The 21069-nt window shown below is 37.1% G+C and overlaps 2 pseudogenes; both read left to right on the plus strand.

The window, feature by feature from the left end:
* Positions 1 to 1354: 1354 nt before the first annotated feature.
* LOC131395390 (olfactory receptor 5T2-like) lies at positions 1355 to 2399 on the plus strand (annotated as a pseudogene).
* Positions 2400 to 17858: 15459 nt separating this feature from the next.
* LOC131395685 (olfactory receptor 4B1-like) lies at positions 17859 to 18795 on the plus strand (annotated as a pseudogene).
* Positions 18796 to 21069: the final 2274 nt, after the last annotated feature.

The raw sequence follows: 21069 nt of genomic DNA on the forward strand, positions 1-21069 counted from the left end.
CTCATCACTATTTCTATTCCAAATGGACCTTTCTCTTACTGGTGGGATCTATCACAATGTATTGAAGCTGGAGCCTGACTTACATTATCAATTTAAATAATGTACAGAATATTATTTGCAGCAGATTATGTGCCCTCAGGACTGACTCAGATTTCCTGTGGGTGGGTGTATAAAAAGCTAAATAAATAATAATCATATATAACTTGAATAAGATCTATCCCTCACCTTGTGCTATATTATGGGCTAATAATTGAAAGTTTGGATTCAAGTGTAGGTTCGATTCCTAATTTGTTTAGCAATGGGATTATCCAGGAAAGATTCATGCTATTCCTTCTTCCAATTCTTTCTACTTTTTTGCTGTTAAATATTAAGTTTTTTCTCTCGGTGTAAACATTGTTTATTTTTGGTGTTGTATTTTAGTTACTGCTTTTCATGAATGACTTTAATTGTGACTCAAATAATAATTAACTAGATGATATTTCACTGGATCCACAATAAACAATACCTAAACAAGTATAATACCTTGAAAAAATCATATTATATATTTTTTCAGAATAATTTTTCCCTTTCCCACCAGTTTTTGAGGAAGTTGAAAAGCATATAGATTTTAGATATCCAAAAGTAATAAATAGGACCAAGTGTTTATCAGAAAAAAGACAATGTAATTATTAGTATTGGAGAAATAAATTTGAATGAAATATAAATTGTCATATAATTTCTTAGTTCAAACATGGTCCATCAACCTGAAGAAAATCTTGATTTCTTCTTTCAGATACACCCAAGAAGATCTAATAGATTTAGAAAATTTTTAGACATTAACTCATAAAATGTTACAATCCAGGACACTGCTGTTCTGTAGAACTTACCTAATTGAGCACATTCTATATTTAACATAATTGTAAAGATTCAATTTTATTAACACATTTTGTCTTCCAATGTTTACTCCAATAATGTAAAATGAAAAGTAATGTTCTCATTCTACAGGTGAGTAGACAATAGCAAATCATTTTACACAATTACCGAAAGGTCTAGAAGGCTGATATTCTTTCCAATGCTCTGTACACTGATTTCTATCTGACCTGTTTGGATGTCAGAGGAAATTATTTTTTAGCCAATAACTTGTTACTTTAATGTGATTTAATCTGAAAACAGCTAATAGAATACAGTGGTAAATTATTCAGTTGACGTGATGGTTTTAAAAATTACATGAATTCAGCCAGTGAGTGAATACCCACATTTTCCATTTGATCCTGCAGTGAGCAGCAGGAACACTTGACTCACTGTCTTGTCACTGTTTCCTGATCTGCAACCGCGAAATTATACAAAAAACGAATACGAGGACATAGCTCACCTTCTCTTGAGTCACAATATTACTCATTCTCTTTGTAGTAAATGAATTGTAATTTTTTGAATATTTTCAAATTTGTCCCATGAGGTGTCAACATGAAGAATGTCACTGAAATTACTACATTTGTACTGAAAGGATTCACAGACAATCTTGAACTGCAGATCATCTTATTTTTCCTGTTTCTAGCAATCTACCTGTTTACTCTGATGGGAATTTGGGACTGGTTGTATTTGTTGCTTGGGATTCCCAGCTCCACAACCCCATGTACTATTTTCTGAGTGTGTTATCATCCGTGGATGCCTGCTATTCTTCAGTAATTACCCCCAATATGTTAGTAGACTTTATGTCAAAGAGTAAAGTCATTTCATTCCTTGGATGTGCAACACAAATCTTTCTTGCTACTACTTTTGGAACCACGGAATGCTTTCTCTTGGCCGCAATGGCATATGATCGCTATGTTGCAATCTACAACCCTCTGCTGTATCCAGTTAGTATGTCACCCACAGTCTATGTGTCACTCATCATTGCTTCCTATGTTTGTGGCATCTTGCATGCTTTTATACACACAGTGGCCACATTCAGTCTATCATTCTGTGCATCCAATGAAATTAGACATATCTTTTGCGACATCTCTCCTCTCCTCACTATTTCTTGTTCTGACACTCATGCAAACTAGCTTCTACTCTTCTACTTGGTGGACTCTATTGAGATAGTCACTATCCTGATTGTCCTGATCTCCTATGGTTTCATTCTCATGGCAATTCTGAAGATTTCTTCCTTTGAAGGGAGACAAAAATTCTTTTCCACATGTGGCTCTCACCTGACTGGAGTGTCAATTTATCATGGAACAATCCTCTTCATGTATGTGAGACCCCATTCCAGCTATGCTTTGGGCCATGACATGATAGTGTCGATATTTTACACCATTGTGATTCCCATGCTGAACCCCCTCATCTACAGTTTAAGGAACAAAGATGTAAAAGAGGCAATGAAAAGAGTGTTCAGGAAAAATTGGTTTATCAATAAAATATACCTTCACACTAAAGATTAAATTGAAACCATTGAAGAATAATGTTCACTGTCTCAATATCAAAATGATAAAAATATTTTGTTTTAGTTTATTAGTCTTTCTATTCTTCTTAGACATTTTTATACAAAGATCACTGTCATACCTCCACCTGTGCCATTTCCACACATGCAGAAAAACTGTCATCTATCTGCTTTTTACTTAATTCACTTTCAGATACACATATATATACATTTACATACATATGTACATATATGCTGATACTGATTGTGTTATTCGGTTAGGGCTGCCATAACAAACCACTAAAGGCTAGAGGCTTAAACAAAAGAAATGTATTTCTCACTGTTCTAGACTTGAGGAGTCTGAGATCAAGGTGAAGTCATGGTTGGTTTCTACTGAGGCCTTTATCCTTGGGTTATAGATGGCAGTCTTACCCCTGTGTCTTCACATTGTCACTCCTCCACGTGTTTCTTTGTCCTATCTCCTCTTCTTATAAGGACACCAGTCATATGGTATTAGGGTCCACCCTAAGGACCTTTAAATAACTATCTCCACATAGTCCTTATTGACAAATACAGTCACATTCCGAAGTACAGGGGGTTAGTTTACAACATATGAATATTGAGATATATTATTTTATATTTACACATACACACAGAGAGTCACACATACATGTAATCTTTACTATAAAATGTATAGTATTAACTTTCATCTCATGTGACTCACATTGGATAGGTTTCAATAGTTGCAATTATTAGCAACTTTATGATTATATCTGACTAGTTTAAGCAAATACAACCTAATCGATAACAAAACCACAGTTCACATAGTCCCCTAGCACTTTCCACGGAATCATTAGTTTGGACTCCAGTTCAAAGCACTCTGCTCCACCCTTAGATCTAATATGCATTGGCACCAATCTAATACCAATCTAGGGTTCGGGACCACAGGGAATGTGTTCAGATTCCTGGTGTCATTACCATGCTGGTTGAGGATGCATTTCTCCTTTTATTATTTCATTATTCCATCCAGAGCATGGACACTGAACCCATTCTTCATTTCCTCACAGAATACAGAGACTAGGCATTAACATTTATCAACATTACACTTAAACTCAAGAATGACAAAAGATAAGCACAATTCGGAGAATAAAGTACAGCTGCCTGGCAGATTAAGCTCTTCTCACAACTAAGCCCAAGCTATCTTTATGGGTTTCCCTACAGAGCTGGTTCTGATTCAGCTTGGGCTCTGTTTTTCTTTGACCGCTACCTCTCTGTGATGCCCTTGAAGATTCCACCTCTCCTCAGTGTCCAGGCCCAAGAACCAGGGTACAGAAGAGAGCCTTTCCCGTGCTCATGTTTAGTTCTGCTTCGAACAGTCCACATTTTCACTGCAAGAACATGTCTCCCTCAAAGTTAATTATATGTGGTTGTGTTTTTCCTTTCTACCCTCCTTCCTTCCTTTCATTATCATTAATATTTTTTTGAATGTGAAATTCCTTTAGTTGTAATAAGACAATCTCCTTAAAAGAGAGAGTATAGCCTAAAGACGTTTCTCATTTTACTGACTTATTCTTAGGGAATCCCACTTAGGGATTATTATGTTTAAATAACACCTCAGCAATTCAAATATGGAGCATCTCTTACACAAAATATTACCCTCACAATTTTTTTGCATTTCTTTTCTTCTGTTTGAAAGGCTGTCCACACTTCTAATCACATCATTTCATCCATTTAATGCCTCTTCTCAGTGAGGATCTCATTAACTACATTATGATAATTGCAATTTACCTACTTTGCTTTTCCTCGTATTCCTTATATGTATCAATTGCACATATCATTATTTCACATAGTATTCACTTAAATTTATATATGATTTATTCTCTAATCTATTTTCCAGAGTCTAGTAAAATGTATGACATATATTATTGCTCAGTAAATATTCTCTAAATTAATGAATATTTTAGGTAAGAAACTGTTAAAAATATTTTACTTAAGTCAATCACGGGACACAAGTGTAACAGAGATAGTATTTTTTATTTAGATGTTAGTTATTGGTTAGATTTTCTAGTTTAATTTTTTCCCTTTTAAACTTTTCCTCTTCTTTCTGTTGATCCATGTACTATTCTTTCCTAGCTTTCTGAATTGGATATGGATTTTCCAAAGAACATTATGTCAGTGGCATCCCACATATTTTATATCATACATTCAATATCAATCTTTCTGATTTTTTTCTTGTTTTCTTTGACCTAGGACTGGTTGAATAACTTATTTTTAAATGCCTAAATGGAATAGTTTGAGAGGTTTAAAAATGTGTTATTCGTTTCTAAACAGAATGAAATTTTTAAATTGTCTTTATTCAGATCTTAGTTTTCACTAATATGGAAGATTTCATAAAGCTACACATTTACTTGAAAAGAGAGAGGATATTCTCTTATTTGTAGTCACAGCTTAATACATACTTATTTATAAAAATGATCTTACGGAATGTGTAGTTTAATTCTTTTAACCTAATGAATGTTTTCTTGACTGAAAATGTTTATTGGATCGTTAATAGGTGTCCCTAACGACAGAATGCTTCCATCGATTTCTGTCTGTGTGTCTCTTCTATGAGAAGTTTCCTGCTTTTAAATATTTGTTAATACATTACTATTTGTGTAGATAACACTCTCTGTTAAGTCTTTATTGTGAATTAAAATCTGTCATTATAAAGTATCCTTGTTTTATTTTGATACTTGTCCTGCATTCTATCTCTCTTAATATTAAAATTACAACTAATGCTCAGTTTTCATGGGTATTTCCTAAATGTATATGTGCTCATACTTTTATTTTTACCTTTCTAGAATACTTTATAATATATTTGGCTTTCATGACACTATACTAAAAGTCTTTTCTTTTTAAGGTATATTAGATGCATTTACAATTATTGTTCATCATATATTTAGTCTTGGCTTTGTCATGATGTTCATGTTACAAATATGTGTCACACACACACAGACGTATACAGGCATATACACACACAGTCACACACACACACAAACATATGTGAAGTCTTTCCCTTTGTGGTCTGTCTTCATTACTCTCTGTGTCGTGAATTATTTATTTTAGCAAGTTTTTTTTTTTTGGAATATATTTAGTTTTATAAATTCCCTTTATATTATCTCTGTTGTCCCTTCTTTTTCAGATATAACTTCTTGATGTCCTACTATGAGAAATATTGACATTAACAATGAACAGTTGAAGTTCATTTGACTCCCTTTAATCCTGTATTCATATGTTGTCTTTTGTTGAGTTTCCTCATTCCTATTTTATCCTGGCATGAAAGATTGCTTTTGAAAAACCTGATGTTAATTTGTTTTGCTAGCCCTTAAAAGTATCAAGTTTTACTGGTCTAGATTTTGTGTAGGAAACCTTTACTTTAATATATATAATTTAGTATTCATCATTTCTTGCTGACTTACTCAGAACACATGATGTCCTTTCAATAGGAAGTTTCAACACTTCTCTCATTTCAGGAAAAAGAAATCTTAACTATAGCTTGTGTTGTTTGTTTCTTTGACTTTATTCTCTAGTTTGAAGGATCAAATTATGTGCATGTTCTATCTTCTTTGCATATCTAGCCTCCTTATCTTCTATTTCTCTTACTATATTTTTGTAGAATCGATTCACTTTTATTTCTTGAGTTTCACATGATCTTTTTTCACTTAATGCAAATAATATTGAGATATATCTAAGGGTTATAATAAAATTTTAATATGTTTAAAGAAATATGCATTTTCATCACTCCAAAATGAAACCTTGCAGCAGCTAGCAGTCATTCTGCATTCTCCCACCCACAAACCTAGGAACCACTGCTCTACCTACTGTCTCTATAGATTTGCCTATTCTGGACATTGCATATAAATCTTAATCATACAATATGTGGTCATTTGTGGCTGATTTCTTTCCTTAGAATCTAATTGTTAGCGTTCATCCACAGTGTAGCCTCTATCAGTACATTTCTTTCTTCTTGCCAAACAATATCCATTGCATGGATACACCACACTTTTTATTCATTCATCAGTTGATAGACATTTGAGTTGTTTCCACTCTTTGCCTATCATTCATAATTCTTATGAATATTTCCATACAAGTGTTTAAGTGAACTTATGCTTTCAATTATCTTGGGCAGATACCAATGAGTAGGGATCAGACCTAGATTTATTGGTGAATTCCGTGAAACATTTAAAGAAGAATCAATACCAATACCTCACAAACTCCTCCAGAAAATAGAAGAGGTGAAAACACTTATCAACTTATTTTATGGCATCTGTGTTACCTAGATGCCCAAACCAAAGACCTCACAAGGAAAACAAAAAAAACAACAAAAAAATGGCAAATGGAATAGTAATTCTTTTGGATATACACATAAAAATCCTCAAGAAAATACTGGCAAATCAAATTGAGCAGTGTAAGAAAAAGAGAATTCAGGGGTCTACTCAGTCTTATCTTCCTTCTAGACTAGTTTTCCTTTCTACAGTGATTTTTTTTCCCCAAATCTTTGAGGAACACAATCAACTCTTCATGAACTCTCGTTTTTTAAACATACATTTTCTGATTTTGTCTATATTTTATAACTGCTGTCATTAATATATTTTAGATTTTTCTTAATTTGTATGTATGTATGAATACATGTATGTGTGTGTCTATTTTTGCTTTGTGGTATATTTCTCTTGTATATTTTCATTATCTATAAATGAAATAATTAGAACATGGTTTTTTTGGTTTACATAATATTTTTGAATGTGCAAGACTTGTTTGTAACCTTTTCTTTCCCTCATGTTTCAATGAAATAAATTTATAATACACTTGGGAAAAATTGTGTGTTTGTGTGTGTAATGTTAGGGTTGTGCCAGAGATTCTTTCATAGCTTTACATCTAGAGGACTTCCATCTCTGTTGTTAACATAATTGATTGTTCTTGTTTTTGGTATATTTTAATGGAGATACAATCCTCTCCCATTTTTTGTGGTATTTTATGATCAATTTTACTTATATATATTGTTTAAACCTACACTCATCAATATAGTTTTGTTTCAGTCACTTATTTATTGAAGTAACGAAAATTCAAATTTAAAGCCCAATACATGTTAAATTGACCTTCATTTTTTTTTTTTTTTGGCGAGGAAGATCAGCCCTGAGCTAACATCTGTGCTAATCCTCCTCTTTTTGCTGAGGAAGACGGGCTCTGAGCTAACATCTATTGCCAATCCTCCTTCTTTTTTTCTCCCCCAAAGCCCCACTAGATAGTTGTATGTCATAGTTGCACATCCTTCTAGTTGCTGTATGTGGGACACGGCCTCAGAATTGCCGGAGAAGCGGTGCGTCGGTGCTTGCCCGGGATCCGAACCCGGGCCGCCAGCAGCGGAGCGCGTGCACTTAACCGCTAAGCCACGGGGCCGGCCCTTGACCTTCATTTTTACATTTTGTTCTTTTTAATCTTTTTGTATGGGTCATATTTCCTTCTGTTGTCATGCTCCTTCTCTCTGGAAAATTGTTGAAGCACCAGCCTGCTGGCTATAATTTATAAGTAATTTCCATCTCAAGTGCCATAAAAATTACCTTAATTCTTCTACGTCTTCCCTGAAAAAAACTCTTATTTCCTGTATCTGCAAAGCTGAGATTGTCTAACACAAAATCCAGAATCTCTTCTGGCAAGTGGCTGATTTATAACACAAATTAAATTCTCAACCTTGCAGGGTGTCTCCTGTTAAATGGAGGACAATGATTGGGAAAAATGGGGTCCTGAAAATTTTAAGGGGAATGTGTGTTAAGACTCATAAAGCTGGAGACATTGATCCCTAAATTTTTCTATCTACTTCCCTAGTAGCAGTAGCCTTATCATTCTCATGTGAGGGGATTAACCCTGCATTGCCTGAGCAAACAGTAGAGGCCTCCCTGAGGCAGTTGTCATGCAATACAATGCTAATTCTCATCAGGACCCACTCTTATCATTTCTCTTTGCTCCTAGACCTATAACTAGAGTCAAGTTCCAGCAGGCCCCTAAAGGATAGGAAAAAGTATCATCCAATGAGGATACGCAATGCACACCAAAAGAGCTACATGAATTTTTAATTTATACAAGCAGGAATCAGGGGAACATGTATGGGAATGGATACTAAGAGTGTGGGATAATGGAGGAAGGGATGTAAAGTTGGATCAGGCCAAATTTGTTGGTATGGACCTACTAAGCAGATATTTTGCATTTCATGTTGCAGACCAGGGAGTTAGAAAGGACTCTGGTTACTTGACTGAAACAAGGAGCAAAAGGTGGCCAACACCAAGCAAATTGGTAATGTCTAACTTGCCTTGACTTAACGTAGGGAAAGGAATTTAATGTCTTAGGTAGATTGGAATTTTAGAGATTTGTCATTTAAGATCTACTTACCCACACTGGGAGTGTGCAAAAGACATAGCTTTCACCAGCACTCAGAAAGAAATTTGTGCAAGGAGCTCCAGCATCCTTGAAGAACTCTGTGATCACTCCTTTATAGTCCAGACCATACAGTGGGAACTGCAGTCAGTGAATTAGGAATCCTAATTTCAATGGTAGTAATTGGGTTGGAATTCCTGGGTTGGAAGGGGCTAATTAAAGACACTCAACCTCGGAAACAAGGAGACATGGTTACCCTTTAGTACAGCTGACTCAAACACTCAATCAGAATCATCTAACTTATGAACAAGCATGACCCTAACTAGTTGGTCATGCTGTTCCTAGAAGTGAAATAGATAGGAAGTTGACTAAATTCTGACTAGATCTGCATAAGCAGAAAAGTTCTAAGTTAAGTGACTGAACATCTAACTTGAATCACAAAAACGGAGAGTCATAGTCCCTCAATCAATTCCTGGACTGATCCAGTTTACAGTCCTAGAACCCCATAATGAAGGGGAGGCTGGGTAATCCTGAGGAGGGACCCTGGTATACTATCAAATATTTAAACCGTTAATCTTTCTCCAAGCCTTTCCCAAAGTGACCTTTGGTCCCTTACCAGGGGAACTGTGCATTGGTGAAAAGGGAGTAATCAGATTGTTGGTGACTACCGGACACTAACTCTGAACTGACACTAATTCCAGAAGACCCAAAATGTCACTGTGGCCCAGCAATCAGAGTAGGGGCTTATGGAGGCCAGATGATCAATGGAGTTTTATCTCTGGTCCATCTTACAGAGAGCCCAGTGAGTCCTTGAACTATCCTGTGGTTATTTTCCTAGTTCCAGAATGTACAATTAGAATAGATCAACTCAGCACCTGGCAGAAGCCCACCACTGGTTCCCTGACCTGTGGAGTGAGGGCTATTATAGTGGGAAAAGCCAAGTGGGAGCAATGAGAACTGCCTTTACCAAGGAAAATAGTAAACCCAAATCAATACTGCATTCTTGGAGGGAAATAAGAGATTAGTGCCACCATAAAGACTTTGGAGGATGCAGGGGTGGTGATTCCCACCACATCTCCATTCAGCCCTCCTATTTGGCCTGTGCAGAATACTGATGGACCTTTGAGAATGACAGAGAATTACTTAACTAAGTGGTTACTCCAATTGTTGCTGCTGGACAAGGTGTGGTTTCATTGCTTGAGGAAATTAACATATCCCCTGGTACCTGGTATGTAGCTACTGATCTAGCAAATCCTTTCTTCTTCATCCATTTCCATAGGGCCCACCAAAAGAAGTTTACTCTCAGGTAGCAAGGCCAGCAATACAACTTCATTGTCTTAATTCAGGGGTGTATCTATTCTCCAACCTATGTCATAATTTGCTTCACAGGCATTTGATCACCTTTCCCTTCCACAAAATATCACCCTGATCCCTTATATTGATGACATTGTGCTATTGGATTAGTGAACAAGAAGTAGCAACAACTTTATATTTATTAGCAGGACATTTGTGTGCCATAGGTTGTTGTAAGCCCCACCTCTCCTCTCTGTCTGATCCCCAGTGGTTGAGCTATGCAGGTTCACACGGTGATTCTCATGAGGTCAGACCTGACTGCGCTTTCTGGAAAGTGTCCCACAATGCTGAAGAAGCTGGATGTCCACCTCAGGTTCTCTTTTTCTTACTGGAGAAATTGTAGGCCTAGGGGGGTCCTCTCAGTGCAGTGCTGCGTTAGTTTGTGGGAGGGATGGTGCAGTCAAAGTTAAACTGCTCATCTTACCCTTCTAAAGCAATTTTTCTTGGTCTCTGTTGTTCAAGGATGGATGTTTCAGTCTCACCCTTGGGTTCTGAGATTTACACAATGGTGTCTTGTCTATGGATAGTTGCTAGTTGGTCTTCTTGTGAGGAGGACAGAAGTTGGGAATAACCTGTGTCGCCGTGTTGATAAAATCTATTGGGAATTTTGAAAGACAATTTCATTTAAAATGTCCAAAACAGAATTCTTATTATCCTCTGCTATTCTTGTTCTCCCACAGTCTTTCGTACCTTAGTAAATGGTGACTCTGGTATTATTGCTCAAGTCTAGTACATATATATTTATATATACATATATATATATTGATTTAAAATTGAGATATAATTGATGTAGCATTATATTAGTTTAGTTTCATGTGTAAAATGTAATGATTTGATATTTGTATATTTTGCAAAATGATCAACACACTAAGTCCAGTTACCATCCATTACCATACATAGTCACAAAAATTTTTTTCTTGTGATAGGAACTTTCAAGAAGCACTCTCCTAGCTACTTTCAAATATGCAACACAGTATTACTAACTGTAGTCACCATTCTGTACATTATATCCCCACGACTTATTTATAACTGGAAATTTTTACCTTTTGACCCTCTTCACCCATCCCCCACTACCCACCTCAGGCAACCACCAATCTGTTCTGTATATCCATGAACTTTATTGTTGTTTTGTTTTGTTTTGTTTTAGATTCCACATATAAGTGAGATAACATAATATTTATCTTTCTCTGTCTGATGTTTCACTCTGATTGTTCAAGTCTAAAACCTTGCTTGTATCTTTGATTCCTCTCTTTCTGTCTTCTCCTTCAAAACATCAGCAAATCTTGTCAGTTATATCTTCAAAATTTATCCAGGATCTGATCACTTCCTAAAATCTTCACTGCTACCATCCTGGCCCAAGTCACGATCATCTCTTGACTGGATTATTTGATGGTCTCCTAACTGGTTTTCTTGCATTTCTCCCTTCTTTCTTCTCAAGACAGCAGACAGAGATCTTGACAAGAGATGGCCTTTCTTTATTAGCCTGTATGAAATTATTTCCAGACGCATTCACTGTCATCTTTAATCTATTTTATTTTACTTCATAGGACTTATTGCTGTCCGACCTGCATATCAAGTTTTATTTGCTCATTATTTTGCTCCACCTCCATTAGTCCTGGTGGGGATATGAAGGTTGTAACCTCCATGAGTCTAAGGAGTTTGTTTTTTATCTACCAAATCTCCAGTTCCTAGAAGAGTGCTTGGAACATGAAAGATCCAATACTATTTGCTGAATGAATGTGTGAATGAATGGATGGATGAATGACATCTCTTTCTTAGGAAGTTCTCACTAGATTACATTATTATTACCACTATCATTATTGTTGGAGAAGGCTGAGGCATTGGGATACTAAGTGACTTACACATGAATCCATGAGTGTAAGAAGGATGGTATGATGGAGATAGTCTAGCTCAACTCTGTCATTTATATAGAAGTAGAAGCAGGGGAGGGTGAGGAGTGGAGAGGTGAAACAACATGGCTTAAGTCAGATGATTAATCAATTACTGAACCAGAGCTGGTGCCCAGTGTCCTGGCTCCCTGTCCAGTTCTCGTTTTCTCCTCTTTTCATTCCTTCCAGTCCAGTTTCGAAAAAGTTCCCTCTATGTCTTTACTTCAACTTTCTTCCCTTAACATATCATTATTGGATGCAAAAACTTTATGGAAATCTCACTAAACTAATTGAAACAGGCTTTTAACTTTTCCAAAGTCATAGTTTCATTGCAAAGTTTCACCAGAGAAAAAAGAAATTCCATGGGGAAGTTGTTCCCTTGATTATAGCATGTGGCTTAATTTATTTTAAATAGTTCAAAGATTTAAGCATTTAATCATGACTCTTGGACTTTCAGTGGGCAAGTAGTTTTTCTACAACAAAATCAAGATCTTAAAATCTCTAACGTTGCTGCTTCCTGTTGCATTTTTTATTTCTTAGATATTATATATTCAAATATAAACCGAGATCCAGATCCCCTGAGTCTTCCTTTTTTTTGAGATTCATCTTATCCATTATCTACTTTGTTTTCTAAGAGCTCCCAGAAACACTGGTGGTTTGTTCTTAGGGACAAGAACTGATCTATGAATTGCAGTAGCAACCACCAACCCATCAGAAAAGAGACTAAAGTTGTTAAAAGAGCACTGATTTCTGGGTTAGTAACTTGAATATAAATAGTATGTAGCTTTGAGAATCCCATTAACCTCTTTCAGCCTTGTTCACCTCATCTATAAATGGAGGAGGTCAGAGTAAAAGATCTGTAAGTTTTTTCAGCTCCACTCTCAGAGTAGCTTAGCTGAGCATGACCTTGACTTTGCTCATTGAGAGTTTTCAGTGAAAAATCCACTGAGTGGGTAACATTAGCCAAAGCACCTTGCTTGTTCAGGGACTAGGATTCCCAGAAAGGAATCCAATGCTCCATCCCTCCCAGTTTTCCCAAACCAGATCATCTCCTTGAGTAATGATCTATTCCAGCACAGTGGTTAACTTCATGCTGAATTGGAGGCACTTGAGTACATCTGAGATCCATCTGATCCAATTCCTTGTTCTAAGGCAGAACAAAACCACACCAGATTTTCTGACCTAAAGGTAGGTGATATGGCTGGAAATAGGTGCAAAGTCTCTAAGCAGACATAGGACATTGGGCAAGTCAGTTCCTGTCTTTGAGCCACAAGTGTTCGTTTGTAAAATGAGCTGGCTGGGAAGAAGATATTTTGGGGGGGTAATGAATTCAACTTCTTTATTTATTTTTATTGTGGTAAAATATAGATAACATAAAATTTGATGAATTTTAAAGTCCCTTACAATTGGGGTTTCTGTGAGATACTACTTGGAGATTGTGAAGTGAGAGCATGTGATGGGGAAGAATGTTCCATTTCTTCATCTGAGATCAGTCATATCAGCACATCAAGCACGCTCTTACATTTTTCTCTGGTGACTGTCTGCATTCTATCAATATGCTCTGGTCCAGAGTCCAGCAAGTTGCCTGATGTAGAGTCTAAACACTCAAATGCTGATTTATTCACTTACATGCTGGTCACATTTTCTTTCCAGGACTGTAGGTGAGGAAGTGTTGTGGGGAGAGAGGAGGTATTTCTTACTAGTTCAGTAGGAGAGATGGTGGGGATGGGTGAGGGTTAGGATAGCAGAGAAAGGAATAAATACAGAAAAGGCATAGATGACAGAAAAGGAAAAAGTAGTTTTCAAAGAGGAAGGCTCTCAGGTATTCCTTCTCTTAGGGATGAAGACTGGAAAAACTGGACCCTTCATGATTCTGCGCTTCTATCTGCCTGATCTCTCAGATTGGTCCTAGGATATTTTCCTTAGTTTCTCTAATGCTTCAAAAAAGTTTGAGTTCATACTTATACAAGAAATATTTGTTTGTATCAGCAAATAATTATACCTTAGACTTCTAACAAAAGGTATAGTTAACTTTAACACTTTACTTATGTGTTATGTACCTAGAAATTGTTTAGGGCAGTGGTAAAGGGTACAGGATCTGTGATTAGGCTGCTTGGATTGAAATCTTGGCTCCACTGCTGTGTAACCTTAGGCCAGTTAATCCACTTATTTGTGCTTCTGTTTCCTCATATAGAAAAAAAGCAGTGATAATAATAGTACCCACATCACAGGTTTGTTCTGAGAATTGAATGCATTAATGTATGTAGAGCACTTGTAAAGTGTGTGGCACATGGTACTACTGAAATATTAGCTATTATTGTCAACCAAAATGCAATTAATAATAAAGAGTTAATAAACAGATAATTTTGAATACTAGGATAGTATATTTCTTAGTAGAAGATATAGACTCAAAGTTACAATTATAAAGAATCTGTTGGTTGCTGTAAAAGAAGTATGATAAAGTACAATAGGAACAAAAATGAAGCAATAAATTATTCCTATTGTAGTGAGGATTTCCATGTGATTGAGAAGGAAAGAATACTCAACACAAATACTAAACAGAGAAATGAGAAAGGATGCCTTGGGTTAGGAAATAGCTGTATAATGTTCACCTGGGGAATGACAATAAGGGTGCAAAAATAGGCGATGACCAGTTCAAGATGGACCTGGAACCCATGCTAAGAATATTGGAGTTTATGCTGTGGGCGATGGGGAGGTGTTGATAGAGTTTAGGTAGGTTAGTGACATGATTTAATATACATTTAAGGAAAATTACCAAAGTATTTTCAATGATGCTCAGAGAAGAGAAGATACACATAGGTTTGAGTATTAAAGACAAGATTAATTGAACACAAAAGACTGGAATTGTGCTTGGAAGGTGGGTAGGGTTGGAAGGAACAAAGAGGGCCTTTCCAGTGAAGGGATGCTTGTGATGGGAATGAGCAGGGTAGGCTTGAGGGACGTGGAGATGACCCTGAGTTGAAGAGAGGTGAGGTGAAGTTTAGTGGGTAAGAGGGTGATTGTTGAGGTGGCTCAGTCTGGGAAGGTTTTTAAAAGTGAGTCAGAGGAGTTCAGGTTCACCCTCATTATCCCAAGCAATGGAGGATCTGAGGAAAGAAGGGTCAGGAAACAATTTTCTGGCTGTAGTGTGCAAGAAGGATGGGGCGGGAGCATCTGGAGACTAAGGTGCTTTTGTAATTTAGGCATGTGACAAGGTGGTCACAGCAAGAATGTAGAAAAAGTGACCATAGGAGAGAGGGTTTAAAGACAAAATTAATGGGACATGGTAATGACTGGGTATGGGAATGAAAGGGGATGTGTGTCCTATATGACATCCAAGCTGCAACCTGTGCAGTCTGGAGGGTGATGGTGGCATCAGAGTATCTTCCAGCTCACACTTGCCCATAGATATCTTGTAACTCCACAGCTTAGTTTCATCAGCTTCCACCCAAATCTCTGTCCAAAACCTTTCCTTGAGCTCCTGATGGAGGACGTGGTAAAAGATGATTCTTGAGTCTCACAATCTTATCTTCTAACCATTCGGCTACTTGATTTTGCAAGGTGCTGAGATGATGCCAGACATACCTAATGATTCTGCCTGCCTAGTGCCCACAACACTGCTCCCACGGGAAAGGACACCACATTGTAATGTATTTAGTAATATTGCTTATGTTAGGCCTTGGGTATCAATGTGATTTCTCAGCTGCACTCACCTGCCTGGAAACTTGAGCTCTTGATTGGGCAGTTTCCTATTGCTTCCGTCGAGTGTTGATCTTCCCCTTTTTGTTTCTGCTGATGAACTTTAGAGCAATTATATAAATTACAAAGAAAAATTCCATTGCATTTTGATTGCAGTTGCATAAATTTGTAGATATATTTAGGTAGAGTTGAAATCTTTATTACATTGAATTTTATTATTTAAACATGATTTTGTAAGAAATTTTTTTTGGTGGATATGAGTACATTTTCCCTCTTATACATGTATTTTCTTGTGTTCTCTTAGTAGTTTTATGGTTTTCTCTGCTTAACTATGTTGTACTTTTAAGTGCTTTTTATTTAAAAAATGTCTTGACTGTTGTAAAGGGAACATTTTTCAGTTGGGTTTTCTAACTAGTAATTGTATTTTGAACTTTCTTATGGTTACTAGTGATTTTTTTCCCTAGGTTTATATCTTAGGGGATTCTGCTTGCAAGAAACAGATGCATCAAAATAGCTTAAGCAAAGAGGAGAATTGATCTGAGGAATAAAAGGTTTTCTCTGGTACCCAAGTACATGAGGGACTGCATCAGGGATTAAAAAGTCAAGAATCAAGAACATTCTCTGCATCTTTAAGATGCCGTCATCTCTTTCTCTACTATTTTTCTTGCTCCAGAATACTAGTTTCTCAATTTTTTCAGGTTCGGTGACTTTATTTAATCTTAAAAATTGTTTTCTTTAATAAAATTATATATATTTAGTATTTACAGCTTGATTTTTTGATATACATTTACATAATTAAATGACTACTACAGTTAAGCTAATTATTATATTCATTTCCTCATATAATTACTTTTTTTGGGGAGAACACCTGTGATTTGCTTTCTGAGGAAATTTCAATGTTCAGCATGTGTCTTACCCGAGGAATTCTGACACACTGTTTTGTTTCCAATTGTCTACATCACTGGCTTTTGTTTTCTCTTTGATTTTGGTCCTTGTTGTTCAGGTGCATTTTTACTTTTTAAAAAATACTCTTGAAAATTTCAGTAAGAAATCAGAGACAAAGGGAAAAGCAATGAGGATAAAATTTATAGCAGGGAATCAAAATGTTCATACTACTTCTTTCTTATTTCTCATGGATCATTTGTGGTGAAAAAAATTCCTAATATGGCGCCTTAATCTAGAGAATATTGTTTTGAATCACATGACATTGTTAGCTCGAGTGTGTATTGTGATCTGTATTTCTTCACTGTAGTTGGTGGGAGGGTGTATAAATGTATAAGAGGTGCTCAGTGAGTATCTGTTCCAGAGAATTAACTTACAGAGAAATCTTCACTCTTGTTATCATATACTTTGCTGCTGGCTACCAACCTGGAACCAGAACGAGCAGGTTCCCAGCCATAACAATGTTCTAGAGCACAAGCTCTGTGATTTCGGGATCGCTTCATAGCTTGAGCTGTGTGCCAAGAGGTGTAAATGTAGTAATGGAATGATGGAGACAAACTAGTGAGTTGAATTCTCGCCAGAGTGCTTGACCATTTGTCACGTAAATATAGTTATTGAAGCTGCAAGACTGGTGAAGGAATCTGACCTGAGTAAATTGAAGACTGCCATAACTGAGTGAAGAAACAGTACAGAGGACCCTTGAAAATGGAAGAATAATCAGTAGTACGATGATTCTCTGAGGTAGAGATCAAGGAAAGAAGGAATTCAGGAGGAGAACTGTGTCATGGGGATTCCCCAATGGGAGAGAGCATTGCAAATGCAATGAGATAATTAAAATATCACTATGAACTTGAACGGTCCCCAAATTCAGAATATCTGGTGGTGAGTTAGAAAGAACCTGGAACTGAAGTCAGAAAGCCTGGTTCTGAGTCTGAGCATCCACCACTTTCTGGGTGATCCTGGGTAAATAACCACTTCTCTGAGCCTTCGTTTTCTATTATATAAACTGTTCTTAGATTGCTAATATTTAGTGCAGTGTGAGTACATACTGGCTAAATGAGTGAGTTTGTGATAAGTTTTTATTGTAAAGTAGTGTATAATCTCTAATGTGCTATAAATGAGGCAAATCGGTTGCAATTAGTGTTTGTTTTATTGCAGGTCTCTCAGGAGCTTGCATCTAGCACATTTGAATGAATTCCATGGTGAGTACAATTAATGTGACCGAGCTAGTTATCATCGGTCTTTTCCAGGATCCAGAGGTGCAGAGAATGTGCTTTGTGGTGTTTCTTACCATGTACCTGATCACGGTGGTGGGCAATGGCCTCCTCGTTGTGACAGTCAGCATCAGTAAGAGTCTGAATTCCCCCGTGTACTTTTTCCTTAGCTACCTGTCCCTGGTGGAGATCAGTTACTCCTCTACTGTTGTCCCTAAATTCATCACAGACTTACTTGCCAAGATTAAAACCATCTCCTTGGAGGGCTGTGTGGCTCAGATTTTCTTCTGTCACTTCTTTGCAGTCACTGAGATCCTTTTGCTTGTGGTGATGGCCTAGGACCGCTATGTGGCCATCTGCAAGCCTCTTCATTATATGAACACTATGAGCAGCCTACTGTGTTATGTACTGGTGGCTGGTTCCTGGCTGGATGTCTTTTTCAACTCCATAATTCAGATTCTAATCACCGTCCAATTGCCCTTCTGTGGTCCCAATGTGATTGACCACTACTTCTGTGACCTCCATCCTTTATTCTAGCTTGCCTACAGTGACACATTTGTGGAGGGAATTATTGTGTTGGTCAACAGTGGATTAATCTCTGTCTTCTCCTTCCTCCTCTTGGTGTCCTCCTATATTGTCATTCTGGTCAACTTGAGAAAACATTCTGCAGAAGGGAGGCGCAAAGCTCTCTCTACCCGCTTCTCACATCACAGTGGTCATCTTGTTTTTTGGACCTGCCATCTTCCTCTACATGAGACCCTCCTCCACCTTCACTGAGGACAAACTAGTGGCCGTGTTCTACACGGTCATCACTCCCATGCTGAACCCCATCATCTACACACTCAGAAATGCAGAGATGAATATCGCCGTGAGGAGGTTGTGCGGAAAAAAGGAGAACTCAGAAATGGAGTGAAAATGAGAAAGTTATAAAAAAATTGTACTTCTAATTATTCTGTTCTTGAAATGCATTTTCATTTTAGTGGGACATTCATGAATGGCAGAAATAAATATAAGGACTTAATGTTACTGCTGTTGTGATGCTCCTTAGCAAGATAAATTATTTGGTAACGTTGGTGTAATGATCCAAGGACAGATATCAGAGAGTCTTGCTGAATCTTAGAGAACTTGGTTAGCTCCATGATATCTAACAATGTTATGGGATTGGGTAATAGTAAGACTCAAACTAAAGTGCAAATCCAAATGAGACCATTATGACAAATACTTCGCATGTTAAAATCATTTCTCCCTTGATTCCCTTCTTCTTTCCCTCCTTACTTCCTTCTCTTTCCTGCCCCTCTCTTTCTTCCACCTCCCTCATGATAACAGCCTCTATTTCATTAAAGAAGGAGACCACACAGAGGAATTATCAGGGGATATTTGGGGAGGAGGGCACCGATCTGACCTCCTCCAATGTGGATAAGTGCATTTTGAAAATTACATCCATGAATTTTTGTTTTCTTCTACTTGGTTCTTGGCACCTTTTGCCATAGACTATCTGATCATGAGTACCAGAAGTGTCCCTGGAACAATTTCAGTTCTTCTGATATGTGAGTACAAATGATAGTCCTTATATCTCCATGGGTCCTGTCACAATGTCCAGCATCCATGAATTGAAAATCTATATATCAAAATGGCATAGATTCCAGCTATCAATAGGGAAAGATCAAGTCAAACATTTTAACAAAAAGGAGATCACTTTTACACTTACCCAGATGTAAATAAATACATAATGTAGAAAATGCTTATTGGGCCTAGCTTGAAGAATGAAGAGGATGAAAATAATGCCCATGCATGTTTCTACTCCAGACTTCTGTCATTTATTCAAAGTGACCATCCCAATTCCATTTCTTTTCATGCCTATTAGCGTTTCTTGGTGACGTTGGATGAGACAGTCTGTGTGGACATTATTGTTTCACCTCTCAGACACTCTGCTTCACCCAAATGACCCAAGTCACTGTGGACAATTTAGAGAATATCATAAAATTTGCCCCTGTTGGCTTTGGAATTACACAGACTGGCTTTGCATTTGCCCTTCGTCCTTCTATCTCTCCTTGAGGAACAGGTGAAATAATGCAGGCAGCATCCTTGCAGAGGGATGAAGCACCATTGGTGTGCTACAGGCCTTAGGGCCTTTTCCCTTTCTTCTTAGGTGCTGGTTGCGCATGTAGGTGAATAGTGTTTTTCAAGGCACCAGGAAATTGTCCTTAATTCCCTCGGTGTCCCCACTAATCATGGCCATAGATTGCCATTGTTAATCCCTAAGAAAATATCACTTCTGCCTGGAATGACTTTACCATCCTTTCCCGTATGGCAAAATCCTAAACAACCTTTAAGACCTAAGTTAAGGTCATTTCTCATATGAGGCCTTCTCTGATGCCCCGCTCCTCCTTGGGTTGAATTTGTGTCTCCCATCCATGGCAATTTTTACATACTTTTATCATTGCCCTTGTCAGTTTGATCATATTATTTTATATATGTTTCTCTCTCACTAGACTGTAAGCTCTCAATGGCAGGATTATTCACTATCTCTTCTTCATTGCATCTCTAAATATCATGCACAGAGCTGGTGCTTCATAAGCGCTTGTCGAATAAACAACACTTCAGGCCTGTGGGCAATCCTTTCTAGATGAATTCTCACTGATTCTTTCTGAACACTTTCATGGTGGGGAGTATGTGTATTCCTGTTAAATTATGAAGAGCTCAGGCTCTGAGATTCATCAGGCTGTTCCGATTGCCTCTCAGCAACAATCCAAGATCCAAGTTAGTTACTTCTCTGAACATTTGCTTCGCATAAATACAAGAAGATTAAGAATAGTATGAACTTCATAATATTATTATGAATATTAAATAGTATAATATACATAAAGCTTTTAGAAAAGAGCATGGTACAGAGTTGTACCGCGTACTCAATAAAATTAGTTACCATAATCATCATCATAATTAGTTTTGGTGATTAATTTTATTTGCCTGAAGCCTGTTCACATATTGGTCTTATTTCTTTCTTGGGTAGCTACTAAGAGTAGACCTTGATTCCATCTTAAAATGTTTTTAATCATTTGAAGGCAGTTCATGCCTTTCATTTTGAGGCTTCTTTGGGCTAAACATTCTTTGTTGATTAATTGCTTTTGAGTGCCTCACACAGTCCCTGGCAGATTGTAGGTGCTCAATAAATATTTGTTAAATAGAT

Source organism: Diceros bicornis, chromosome 31, assembly GCF_020826845.1.
Source record: "Diceros bicornis minor isolate mBicDic1 chromosome 31, mDicBic1.mat.cur, whole genome shotgun sequence".
Lineage (NCBI taxonomy): Eukaryota > Metazoa > Chordata > Mammalia > Perissodactyla > Rhinocerotidae > Diceros > Diceros bicornis.